Raw genomic sequence first — 12,577 nt, 5'->3', positions numbered from 1 at the left:
CCATGCATCGTCGATCAGTCATAATTGTTCATAACCATTGGTCTTAAGGGTTCTCTAATTGAGAAATGTTGTTGATTAATAAATTGTCATCCAATGACTTGATATCAATGTTTTTAAATCCGTTCTATATCGGCTGGTATGACAGAAGTTTATCATTCCAATGTAGTATTCGGTACACTATACCACCACATTTCGTTTCACTCTAAATTCCGGCTATTCCGGTCCATTTCGGTCATTCCAACTAGAATTTGCATTTCGTTTTCCATTCCATTTCAGACTGTTTTTATAATTTTTTTTTGTACTTAGATGGTATTTTTGTAAATTTTAAATCCAGATGGTATTTCATTAATTATAGAATATAAAATCTATTTATATAATTTTTTTTGTAACTTTAAATATGTCTCATCATTCTCTCTTTTTTCTAAATATTATTCTTTTTAATAATTTATCTATTATTTGATTTTTTTTTTCTTTAGTTTTGTGTCTAAACTCAACTTTGTGATTTTTTCAACATATATTCATTTTATAAATCTTCAAGTCTTCTATATATATACACATATACATGATATACACTTACATATATATATTTATTCTATTAGTTTTTAGTTTATATATATATATATATATATATTTATATATAATATATAATTAATCTCGAAAAGGTACCAATGTCGAAATATTTCATTCTAATATATTAATTGAAACGGTTACCGAAAAGATATTTAAAACTTTGCCCAATATCATATTATTTATTTATTTATTTTATTTTTATTTTTTATCTTCCAACCTATTGATATCGCATCAGATAATATATATATATATATAAAGATAATAGTTAGGCAAATAGCACACTACAAGAAAAACCATGTTTTGCGAGGTGCAACCTCACCGCAATTACCCTGTTTTATCGTAGAGTCAGATGAACTGCTGCGAGCTCATTAAACCGCTAATCGGTTGGGAGTAATACGTCTGGTCAGACTAATTTCGGTGAATACTTGAAGCTGGCCGCAGTTGGTACAGATAAAGCCGCCGATGGTTCCCGCAGCAGAAGACAATGGACACCGAGGGTTTGAAGGGCAATTTCGGTGGAAATTCGTCAGCTTTGAAAGCCAATTTCGGTGATAGTTACGGCCATTCTCTGGCACGGCAATCGTTACGATTCGGCGAATTTGGGCACACCGAAATTGCTTGAGAATGTTGCCGCCAACTGCTCCCGCAGCAATGATTCGATCCCATCTTGGATTGAAGGGCAATTATCGCCAGATATTGGGACGTCACTGTTTAATGCTTACTACGAGTTCTTTGGGTCACCGCAAAAGCTACTTCAGCTTTTTGCTGGAAAATCGGGGAAATATATAAAACAATGGGGATGAGATTGCGGTGAATTTGATTTGGCACTCGATTCGCCAAGTTCACATATTTCAGGGGAAGTGGTGATACCGCAAGAAATGCCAATTGCTTGTGGGTATATGCGATGAATAAATAGAGGCATTTCCTACGGATTCACGACGAATTTGTTGGGGGCATAAGTCTAAACTATTTTTTTTATGCTTTTTTCTGGATTCATGGGTACGTATGTTATTGTTGGTTGGAACTGAATCTCAAAAACCAACCCACAGGTAATTGTTCGTCAATCTCAACTACTCATAAACCCATTTTCATTTCATACAATAGTCTACTTCTACATATATGTATAATATTGAGAAATTTGCCCCTGAACCCGTTTTTACGTCTATGTGTCAATTTAACAACCTTGTAAATAAACCCAATTATATTCTTTGAATTGCATTTTTGAACAACCTGCGAACTTGTATCAATCTCTTGTAATACATAGTACTCTGCCAATCCTTGTTTCTAGGACTTATTGTTTTAGATTCTGTTTAGCTTTTTTCACAGCTTCGGCAAATTAAAACACCGTATATACTACTCTGTTTTCATGTACAATATTGCCATCTAGTTTTCATAGAAGCTTGAATTAACATCTCATTTACGTTCAGAACATTATACATTATACACGACATAAAGAGGAAATGTCATGCAAAATCAAGCTTATATTCTTAAATATATAGTATCTACCACTGGTGTGCTAGAAATATCATGTGCCACTCATGGGATCAGTCCTCAACATGGCTATATATACATTTAAACCTGGGAGTGAAGTCTATATATAGCATCCTGTAGGCAGGTTCATTGGTGCATCAAAACATTACAAGCTTTGCTCATATCATGTTACCTGTCATATATACCTGCATATTACAAAGATGAAAACAATTATAGTCAGAACACACAAACCCAGCCTACTCCATACCATTCAACCTGAATTATTGAACAAAAATCATTCACCAAAACTCCATTACAGAGATATCTAGACAAACATTTATTTTTACCTATTAAGCTATATTCTCTCAAGTATATGTTTAAACATCACAAACATCATGAAACCTTGTCTTACTACTTGTACTTGGCATTTGATTTGTTTTTTGGAATGTGAGAATAATATTGAAAGGTTTGTTAGCAATATGGAGGAATGTTATTTATGAAATTAAATAACTGCATCTACTATTTATGCATCTTTTACAAGTGGCTGCTAGAGAAGATTGTATAATTTTAGCAAATAAATTGATTGAGAAAAGGGAAATAATTATTTCTAAACCAATAAAGTCCTTCCAAAAAACCAGACAACTTGTTTTAGAATGAGACTCCTCTCATACACTAAGAAATAATGTGATTCTAGACTAGATCATCAAATTTGATGCAGAATCATCACACCAAATATGGAGGGAAATTAACCATAGTCAAAACAATTACATGCTAAAGTCCAGCTATAAACCATCACCTATAGTCCTTCCATCAAGTCATTACCATTTCAGCAAATTTTTTATTGCCTAGTAAGCTAGATTCTCTCAAGTTCCAGGTGCTAAAACCAGTTAACATCACTGCCTTTTATTAAACTACTACTTGTACTTCGTATCACATGAGTATCTTCAAATAGAGAATAATATTGGATAGCTACCTGAAAAGAATATGCCTACTATCCAACATTATTGAAATTACATAACTGCATCTAGTATTAACCTCTTTTGTAAGTGCCTTGGTCTAGAGAAGATTGTATATATAACAAGTAATCTGATTGAGAAAAGGGAAATAATTATTTCTCTACCAATAAAATCCTTTCAAAAGATCGCCATACAACTTCTGGATTGATTCACCCCAATCTTATGTTGTTAGAAATGCATGATTTATAGAATAAAACTAAAAATCTGATGCAAAAATAATAGATAACAAATATTTTCGGAAATTAACCATAGCCAAAATAGTTACATGATAAACTCAGTACATAAACCATCATCTATCCCCAACATTTCAGCATTACCTCAATATAATATTTTATTTCAACCACTAGGCTAGATTCTCTCAAGTTGTAGGTTCTAATATCCAGTTAACATCCCAAGTCTCTTATTAAACTACTACCTGTACGGTGTACCACATGAGTATCTTGATACCAAAGAATAATATTGGACACCATTAGAAAAGAATCTGGAGAAATGTTATATATTAAAGTATATTTTGCATTTAGTATTAATATTGTTTGTAAGTGCCTAGTGCCTACTTTTCAAGATTGTATATATATAACTAGTCTAATTGATTGAGAGAAGGGAAATAATTATTATTTGGTATACCAATAATTATCTTTCAAATTATCATACAACTTGTTTAAGCATTACGTATCCTCTCATACACTAAGAAATGCATGAGAGGATAGAATAGCACTTCAAATCTACTATTTCTGATCACACCAAATATTTCTGGAAATTAACCGTTGTCATCCCAATTACATGCTAAAGTCAATTTTAACCATCACCTATACTCGATCCATCTTAGCATTACCTCATAAGAAATCTATTATTTCAACCTAGTGAGCTAGATTCTCTCAAGTTGCAGGTTCATATATCCAGTTAACTTCATTAAATATTTAACACTCTTAACCATTTTCGGACAAGACACAGCAGTAGGAAGGGATAGAATTAAGCACACTTACAAAGGGCCAGAGAAGCCTTTAACAAACTGTTTCACAGCCCCAGTTCCAACAATTATATGCCCATCACTCTGTTGGGATGCCATTCCAGCAACTAAAACCAACTTCAGAAAACCTGCACCATGTCCCCCACCACAACTATGTATGTAAATATGTTCCTGCCACCAAAAGTTAGTAATACTTAACAAAATATCAAAATCACTCCCAGTTTAGAATCCCATCCAGCTAAACATCTCCTTGAGTGTCTCTATTAGACACTCTTTGAGATGTTGAGTCATCCATCCTCTTGTCATAGGACATTTGCCAAACTAATAATTGTCTGACATCCCTTTTCATCTCATCCAATTCTGTCTTGTACATCAATGCCTATTTTTATACTTCTCATTTTCTTGGCCTAGGTGCTCAAGTTGTGCCAACATAGCTGATGGTCTAGTCTCAGTTATAACTGAACCACCAAGTCCTCTTGTATAACCAGACCTATGGCCTAGCACCTCTCTGAATATTGTATTTGCAGCCTCATCTGTGCGCTCCTCAGGCTGAATCTCATCTAATTTCTCACACATTGTATTCTGATGCAATCAATACATATTGTATGAGTTAATGTTATGGGAAATAACCAATGTTAAATGGGGTTCCTTGAATGGAACAAACTCACGGAAAGGCACTAAGTTAGAGAGCACGCACATAGTAAGTTTCTGTCATGGGAGTGACAAATGTCCCTTTTTTCTTTGACCAATGAGTTTCTTTGTAGAAATTAACCAAGTTGTCTGCGCTTGGACCCTTCAAATACATACATAAATATTTCAGATATTCTTTGTAGGACACACTACCACTGACTTAGCCACTTAATGATTAAAGTCACTACAATCTTACCATCTCTTGTATTAACCTCACAAAAGATTTTCTGCCTGCAGTGTGGTTCACCCGCTGCTTTTTCCTATTGGCTGTATTTTGCTTTGATTTTTTCTGCAATAACACATAATGACAATGTTACTTCCACATTCAGCACATATCACTTTCTATTTACCTTTCTTAAAATCCAATTCTATATAATTTAGCACAATTACAGCATTACATGTCACTTGTTACCTTGAATTCATCACTCCCCCATCTTTCACATAACTTTTTCCATACATCTGGTTCCACCAATGAGGTTGACTTCATTAATGCCTCCTGCTGTGTGTCACAACCCCTGTATATTTTATGAAGCTGGTAGTGGAAGTCATTGAACTTCTTCCCGAGATTCCTCTCCACCATCTCACGATGATTCCTCTTACTCCAATCTAGAATGAAGTCAGCCTGTAAGATCACACCAATTGATCAACATTGCATTTCCATCAATCTTTTTGCCTTATAACATGTACAGAAATATTTAACAATCTGACAAGTTAATGAAACCGGCTCAATACCCTGACACGATTGATTAATTCCTCTTTCTCTTGTGCATCTACAACATCCCAACTATTCTGAATCATGCTTGCATGATGTTTGATAATCCATGTTAGTCTTGTTGTAAAGAACATTGTGTTCTCACATGATGGTGCCCTCTAACCATCATTAATCTGCAATGGAATGAGGCCGTGCTTACGAAGCTTCATAAACTCAGTGCATCCAGCTAGTCCAAGACACCTCCGCATTGTTTGTTTCCCTGCCATTTATAGAAGTCAGATGTTAAAATCATTGCCACAACCCAACACATTTCATATTCTACAACCACCATCAATGTGTACACTTAATTAATGCAGAAACTTTTTATTCCAGTAATGAATAAGAACCAAATTTTTTAACCATTCCCAAAAATTCTCTTGTATTACCATTACACTCAGGCACATCATCTGCAGTACCACTGTTAATTTCATTAACATCAGTACCCAAAACCATATCTGGTGGCTGAGTTGAGTCATCTGATCCAACGCTTTTTGCTCAACACTTTGTGTCCACCTATTAGGCTGCTCTTGAGGTGTTGGACCACTCCATGTGCAGCCATGACTTGGGACATTGCGAGTTTGTGTCATTCGGCCATGTCCACCAACTCCTCTTCTTGTTCCTCTCATGGCAAGCCTTACTTACAATTGATTGACACTTGAATCTAACATTGATCAATAAAAACTGTCATGGCCAAATGCTTCCAGGATGGGGTTAACATCATGAGTTTATAAATGGAACAAATGTTATATACAACTATCTACGTACGACCAAGTATTATTTATTAACTTATACAATCAATTGGATTTACTTAAACTTCAATCATCATAAGTTGTGTTAACATCAAGGGACCAAACTTAAGCAGAGTTAGGAATACAAATGACTGTGGGAAATATATATATTATGCAATCTACATTATCCACACAAGCAGAGTTTGGCTAAAGAAGAATACTTTCGAATCTCTACAAATTGTTTAAGTAATGACTAAATAAAATAATGTAATTTATTAGCATAACTGTGTCATTGCTGGTGTGCTAGTTTCATGATTATTTACAGATAAATCCATGGTGGATAACACAGTGACCTGATAGTAGTATGGAAACTGCTTGTACCCTGTTCTACTATGGCTGTAGAGAAGAATATGTACTCAGTCTTCTTGGTTCCATGCTGTTGACTTAAAAACAGTATTTTGTTTCTTATTCTTTTTGCACTTAATTGCACATCTATATGTGTCAATTTATCAAATGGTGAAGCAATATCACCCTACTCGCAAAATCCTGGACAGTTTAATAGCTCTATTACTGGGGAAAGATAAACCTTTTCACCAAATATCATTTACTGTATATATGCATCTATTTTTACATAACAAGATTTGTAACAACAACCCGTACAGAGTTTTCGACTAAGGTAAATTCCAATAAGGTATTCTTTTGCTCTCAACTTTTCTCCACTCTGTTCTAACATTGATTATAACAAAAAATAATCTATTACAACAAATGGAAATAAAAGTCCTTATATTAAATAATTCTAGGACTTGGGCATTTCAGGAACTGATTTGAATATATATATATATATATATAGATAGATATATTTTCCCAAGAAATCACTTGATTATGTTTACATTCATTTGCAGATGTAGATTATTAGGTGGAGGTGAGAAATCACATCTCATCAACTTTGCATAAACATGGAGCAGTTAAAAGAGCTCAAGTTAACAGTTAAGTTAGAGCATGGATTCAAGTTAGTAACCTGATTTCAAGTTACTAAACACAATAAGGTGCACCACAGACAAAGTACAATGGGACTTAGCATGTTGGAGTCAACTTACATGGATCTCGACAACCTAAATGGAAAGTATTGAAAAATCCAGCCAGTGAGAAAGTGACTTTTCAGCAAAATCCAAAACTTTGCCTTTCAAGGTCAGCTGAGTAACATGTGGAAACTGGGGCTGGAAAGTAGTCTACTTTATCTGCTTTAAGACCGAAAAAGGCAACCATCAACTTTCCCCCCACATTTTGCCGCTTCAAGAAATTTCACTCCCGCCACAGTTTTTGCTCCAAGTCTTATTGTACTCTATAATTGTACAGTCCATAGGACCCGGTACTTGATCCTAGCTATTTCACATTTTATTCTTATTCTTATTGTACAAGAAAGCATACAATACAATAAAGAGATGTCGATTTCTTGTCTATTAATACCAACATTTATTCTTATTGAAATCTGAATATTATTATTATTTTTTTTGCCAAAAATTCTTATTGAAAGCTCCAGTTCAAGTACAGCCTCCATGCATGAAATGGTCAGCTAGCGAACATTTCTTTTCTCTACAAAAAAACCACCTATGTCCCATATGTACGATGCTCTTGATACCAAATTATTAGAATTCCAGCTTTTAATAAATATCAGATATTGGTGCCACATAGGCTGCAGGATAAATATTAAATGGCCTGATAGAAACCATAGACAAGGTAAAGTTTCGTTCCCACCCTCATAAATATATATAGCCATGCCGAATTGGCCTTTTTTTATGATTCAAGTTTTATTAGTCAAAACTTTACCCTTTTGAATGAACTTTACCTTCCACAATATCTATTATTGGTAGTCACCACCAAAGTGGCACATGTAATACGACAACTCATTTCTTGGTGGCTTCCAGGAATTATTACTATTATTATTATTATAATATATAAGTTGTTGTTGATCCATTCTATTCATCGTTTACCATGTGCATTGAAATAATTATAGTTGAATACATCTACAATATTTCAGTAAAATGGAAATAAATATATAGTTGTCGAAGATTGAGAAATCCATTACTCATCTTTCATGAGTAAACCTTTTCAACCACAGCTTTTGGAAGTCAAACGGTTGGTTTATTACATCCATTCCTTGAAGATTTCATCTCCAATCTGCACTCCAGAATATTTGTCTCTATTGAGCATACCATGACTCAAGTAAACGTGTTTATTACATTGTTACCAAAACAATAAACCTTTTATTTATCTAATATGCCCTGTTTGCATGCACTTAGTATCAACCTTTTCAATACAGATCAACCAACAGATTTTGAATAATAAACACTCAAAGATTCTCTCAGTAGACCATACAAGATGGCTGAATTATGCAATAGATAGTCCCAACACAGAGCTGTAAAATATCTGTACAAACAAATCATCACCCATTGATTTGATCATCAATAAATATGAGTATCTCATATTAATAGAAAAAGGCAGTTACATATATAGTTTGGCAAAATGATTGGTATTACAGGATCCATGCACAAATGACGTCATTAATGAAAAAGTTCCAGACTGCATAAATATACAAAGCAAATACAGAAAGTCAAACTCTTTTATTGGTTACAACTGAAATCTCAGATTCAATAGTCTGCAAGTTGCCACAAAAATATGCCTAATAGTTTGACTATGCTCTGTCATTGTACTTTCCCCACCAATTTCTCCTGCTTATATCAAGGCACTCGATGCACTGTGGAAAAAAGGTAATGGAAAAGTGTGAATAAATTAAAGTCGATGCAATGAAATAAAAAGCAACATCACATAACATAATAGGCAAAATAATTTACATACATTTAACATGAACAGAGGAACAAGGCCAAACACACAGCAAAGAAATAAAACTATGTGCATTCTCATGAACTCCTGTGCCTATCAAATCATTGTTTCAGCTACTGGTACAATGGCTTATAATATCAGAATTTTCCTTTGGTTTGTTTCCCCGTTGGACCAACATTTTCTTATACTATTTTAATTGACATCCTCATAATAGGCAAGATTTATAGTACTATACATGTACATGCTTAATGAACAAACCCAATAAAATATGTAGTTGAGCACAGAACTCCATACCACTAGACAATAAATGGTTTCTGTTTTAGTTTAACAAATTATGTACACTTGCTAGTATACACATTTCATAAATATCATTTACACAATAGTCTCTTAATGGTGTGCTATTTCTCAAATACAATCTTATGTTAAAGCCTATATGGATTCACCATTCCAACTAAAACCTTTAAAAATGGCACATGGAAGGGATCAATAAGGTGGTTCACTACTGTCACCAGTTATAAAGACTATTGATAGACAAAGATTTCAGTTGGTCCGAGTTGTCACCTTTTCAATGAACCTGCCAAATGAAAAACAGTTTATGTATGTAACTATTAATGGACATACACATTTCTCCATCAGATTTTCATACTTATGCATGGTACACACACACACGTGCACTTTTACACACACAGGAACATATATATGTCAGCTAATAAGAAAGCTATCTATAGGGGGCTGTAAACATATTTAACCTTGGAGACATTATCTATCCAACATTATATAAACAAAGAATGCTTACTTAATCATTAGAGTCAATTTCATGATCGTCATCTCTATCCTCTTCGCTTGACTCTGATGTATTGTCACAATATGAGCCACTCTCATCTGAGGATGACTCGCTACTAAGAAACTCGTCCTCATCAACTCTTGGATCGGGGTGGTGTAACATAACTGTCTCATCAAGTACAATGGGGTCTATATCTAATCGATGCAAAGGCATATCAACGCATGTATCATCTTGATGTACAAAATGAGCTGGTGGAGAATATTCTTCATCCTGGTATGCTTCATCCTCAGGCAATTCATCATCATCGTCATCCCCAATTGTTGTGCTGGGGATGTCATAAACATTCCTACTAGTGACCTTCTGTACTACTAGCCAATTTCTCCCTAAACTCATATCTTTCAAATAAAAGACTTGGGATGCTTGGCATGCAAGTACAAAAGGGTCATCCTTGTAACATTTGCTAGTTGAGTCGAGACTTGTAAAGTGACTGCCAACATGAACTCCTCTTCTCATATCACATACATCAAACCAATCACATTTGAATAAATATACATGACGCCATCCTAGATAGTTGAGCTCGATGATGTCCATTACTACTCCGTAGAAGTCAATAGACCTACCTTGATGATCTCCAGGAACAAGCACACCACTGTTTTGTGTAAGACGATGTTCTTCACATTGCTTTGTGTGGAACCTAGTTCCATTCATAATGCACCCAGTATATGATGCAACCCACGGGTCAGGTCCACATGCTAGTGCGTAAAGATCATCGGACACCTCATCGGGGACTGAATTACGCAATTGCCTAATCTGGTTCAGATTAACAAAGTGTTAGTTGTATAAAATTCTACAAAACAGCAAAGGCCCTAGATTTGGCCCACCGCATGTTATATACAAGGTACTCACGCGCTCCTTGAACCATAACGGGAATTGATTTTCATGCGCATCATTTATGTTAATTACACCTTCGTCTTTCAATATGTTATAATGCTCCCTGCATTAATGCAAAAAAACAAAATATTGTCACCTAATACTTATTCGTGCAAATAGGCAAATGCGGTAAGAGGCAACAATTAAGCAAATTGAAAGACGATACTTACTCAAGGTAGACGGTAATCTCAGGACAATTGTTGAGGACATACCAACATAGTTTGGTAAATGTTTTATTATCTGGTCGAGTTGGCCTTGAAGCACCCAATGGCCTTACCTTTTGTGTAAATATTGAAAAATCTGATTCGTTACATCCTTCACAAACATCAACATTGCGCTTTTCTCTATGATATCTAGTTTCGATATCATGGAGATATATCGAACAAAAAGTCAAGCACTCGATGTGAATGTAAGCCTCGGCAATTGAGCCTTCAGCACGGGCCTTGTTTCGGAAATAACGCTTAAATTTTCCCAAATACCTCTCAAATGGATACATCCACCTATATTGTACAGGCCCTGCATATAATGCCTCACGTGGTAGATGAATAGATAGGTGCACCATTACATCAAAGAATGAAGGTGGGAGTATCATCTCAAGTTTGCAAAGGATGATTGGTATATCATCCTCAAGCTGCTTCAAGACATCTACAGCCAATGTGCGTGTGCACAATTGTCTAAAAAATGAGCTTAGTTCAGTCAAAGCCAATCTGATGTCAGGTCACAGGTACCCGGCAATAGATACAGGAAGTAGTCTTTGGAGGAAAATATGACAATCATGACTCTTCATTCCTGATATTTTACAACCATTTAACGTTACACATCTAGCAATATTTGCAGCAAATCCATCTGGAAATTTCACAGCTTGTAGCCACTGGCAAAAACTTCTCCTCTCATCTCCATGCAACGTGTAACACGCAGGTGGCATAACAAGTTTCTGTCCATGTTCTTGTAAATGTAATTCCTTCTTTATACCAAGAATGGACAAGTCCCTACGTGCATTAACTGAATCTTTTGTTTTTCCTGGAATCGCCATCAAAGTTCCCAACACGTTGTCACAAATGTTCTTCTCAATATGCATTACGTCAAGATTATGTCGAATTTTCAATGTTGACCAATAAGGTAACTGGAAAAAGATACCTGTTTTTGTCCAATTCAATTCATCGGGTCTTCGCTTTCTCTTCCTTCCACCTTTTCCAAATAATACATCCCCAACATTACTTAGTTGATTCAATAGATCATGGCCAGATAATTCAGAAGGTGGGGTGCGGTGATCAGTATTGCCATTAAAATTAGCCTTTTTCTTCCTCCAAGTATGTTCTGGAGATAGGAAACGACGGTGGCCCATATAACAATGTTTTTGACCATATTTCAACCACAAAGATTCAGTGTCAGCATTACAAGTTGGACATGCCAATTTTCCTTTCATGCTCCACCCAGAAAGATTTCCATATGCAGGGAAGTCATTAATCGTCCATAATAATGCTGCATGTAATTGAAAAGATTGTTTTCTCGATGCATCATACGTCTCAACACCAGTTTCCCACAAGTCATTCAATTCATCAACAAGAAGCCGCAAATACACATCAATCTCATTGCCTGGCGCCTTTGGTCCAGGAATTAAAAGAGACAGCATGAAGAACTGGTCTTTCATGCACAACCATGGCGGCAGGTTGTAAGGGACAAGTATTACTGGCCATACACTATAAGGTTTACTCATATTATTGAAAGGGTTGAATCCATCACTAGCTAAACCAAGGCGCACATTACGAGCATCAAGAGAAAATGATAGATGCTCTTGATCAAATTCCTTCCACCCAACTGAGTCACGTG

At 35.3% G+C, this 12,577-nt stretch overlaps 3 long non-coding RNA genes across 3 annotated transcripts; 1 reads left to right on the top strand and 2 right to left on the bottom strand.

Moving 5' to 3' along the window:
* Window positions 1-852: 852 nt before the first annotated feature.
* LOC122308786 lies at window positions 853-7,697 on the top strand. The gene is made up of 2 exons (XR_006242233.1): window positions 853-1,619; window positions 7,095-7,697. It is a non-coding gene; the product is annotated as an uncharacterized LOC122308786 (long non-coding RNA).
* Window positions 1,945-5,010, bottom strand: LOC122308787. The gene is made up of 3 exons (XR_006242234.1): window positions 4,910-5,010; window positions 4,040-4,816; window positions 1,945-2,246 (listed from the first exon to the last, which is right to left on the bottom strand). It is a non-coding gene; the product is annotated as an uncharacterized LOC122308787 (long non-coding RNA).
* LOC122308788 lies at window positions 5,126-6,060 on the bottom strand. The gene is made up of 3 exons (XR_006242235.1): window positions 5,851-6,060; window positions 5,446-5,684; window positions 5,126-5,335 (listed from the first exon to the last, which is right to left on the bottom strand). It is a non-coding gene; the product is annotated as an uncharacterized LOC122308788 (long non-coding RNA).
* Window positions 7,698-12,577: the final 4,880 nt, after the last annotated feature.

Source organism: Carya illinoinensis, chromosome 5, assembly GCF_018687715.1.
Source record: "Carya illinoinensis cultivar Pawnee chromosome 5, C.illinoinensisPawnee_v1, whole genome shotgun sequence".
Taxonomy (NCBI): domain Eukaryota; kingdom Viridiplantae; phylum Streptophyta; class Magnoliopsida; order Fagales; family Juglandaceae; genus Carya; species Carya illinoinensis.
Note: the sequence above shows the minus strand (reverse complement) of the source record. Positions and strands in the feature narration are given on the sequence as shown.